The sequence below is a fragment of the Rattus norvegicus genome, chromosome 1, assembly GCF_021556685.1.
Source record: "Rattus norvegicus strain SHRSP/BbbUtx chromosome 1, alternate assembly SHRSP_T2T, whole genome shotgun sequence".
In the NCBI taxonomy this organism is placed as follows: domain Eukaryota; kingdom Metazoa; phylum Chordata; class Mammalia; order Rodentia; family Muridae; genus Rattus; species Rattus norvegicus.
The window spans coordinates 35,632,150-35,633,671 of record NC_141534.1 but is presented as its reverse complement, the minus strand read 5'-3'; the positions used below and the strand labels follow the sequence as shown (position 1 = coordinate 35,633,671).

The following is a 1,522-nucleotide window of genomic DNA, read 5'->3' as shown; positions in this document are numbered from 1 at the left end:
GGGGGGAATCATCCCTGAACCTCAAGCAGTATTACAGAGCAATAGTGATAAAACTGTATGGTATTGGTACAGAGACAGGCAGGTAGATCAGTGCAATAGAATTGAAGACCCAGAAATAAACCCACACACCTATGGTCACTTGATCATTGACAAAGGATCTAAGAAAAAGGAAAAAAAGACACCATTTTCAACAAATGGTGCTGGTTCAATTGGAGATCAGCATGTAGAAGAATGCACATCAGGTGAGTATGCACTTTTGAGCAGCAGTGGCCCAAGCTAGAGCCTGAGAATTCACAGTGATGAGCTAAGACCACACCATCACTGTCTTCTCCCCAACAGCCACTTCTTCCAAGTGGAATCCGTGCAGGAGGTGGTCAAAAAGGGCTTCACCACGGTTGGTGTTCGAGGAAGGGACGTTGTTGTTCTCAGTGTGGGAAAAAAGTCGGTGGCCAATCTACAAGATGAAAGAAAATCTGCACTTTGGAAAATAATATCTGTATGGCCTTTGCAGGTCTCACTGCCAATGCAAGCAAGGATAGTCATCAACAGAGTCAGGGTAGAGTGCCAGAGCCACCAGCTGACCATGGAGGACCCAGTGACTGTGGAGTACATCACCTGCTACATTGCTAGTCTGAACAGCATTATACACAGAGCAATGGGTGGAGCCCACTTAGTATCTCTGCCCTAATTGTGGGTTTTGACTTTGATGGCACTCCCAGACTCTATCAGACTGATCCCTCTGCCACATACCATGCTTGGCACCATAGTCTGGGGTGCCAAGTCAGTGTGTGAATTTCTGGAAAAGAACTACACAGATGATACCATCAAAACAGACGATCTGAAAATCAAACTGGTGATCAAGGCACTGCTAGAAGTAGTTCAGTCAGGTGGCAAAGACATTGAACTTGTTGTCATGAAGTAGGATCAACCCCTCAAGATTCTAAGTCCTGAAGAAATTGAGAAGTATGTTACCGAAATCAAGAAGAAAGAAGAAAATGGAAAGAAGCAGCAAAAGAAAGCATCTTGATGAAGAGGGTACTGGTCAGAACAGTTTTGAGCCTCCATTTGGGCAAGCCTTGGTGCTTTTTGTCCAAGTCCAATAAACCACTACATTTAAAAAGAGAAGAAGAAAAAGAAAAGAATGCCCATTAATCCATTTTTATTGCCCTGAAAGCTCAAGTCCAAGTGGATTAAGAACTTCCACATAAAACTAGATACACTCAAACTAATAGAAGAGAAAAATGGGGAAAAGCCTGGAACACATGGGCACTGGGAAAAATTTCCTAAACAAAACACCAATGGCTTATGCTCTGAGATCGAGAATCAACAAATGGGATCTCATAAAACTGCAAAGCTTCTGTAAGCAAAGGACACTGTGGTTAGGACAAAACAGCAACCAACAGATTGGGAAAAGATCTTTACCAATCCTACATCGGATAGAGGGGGTAATATTCAATATATACAAAGAACTCAAGAAGTTAGGCTCCAGAGAGCCAAATAACCTTATTAAAAATAGTCTACA

The 1,522-nt window shown here is 42.6% G+C and overlaps 1 pseudogene; it reads left to right on the top strand.

Annotated features, from left to right (window-relative positions):
• Window positions 1-299: 299 nt before the first annotated feature.
• Window positions 300-1,027, top strand: Psma7-ps1 (proteasome 20S subunit alpha 7, pseudogene 1; annotated as a pseudogene).
• The last annotated feature ends 495 nt before the right edge of the window (window positions 1,028-1,522 follow it).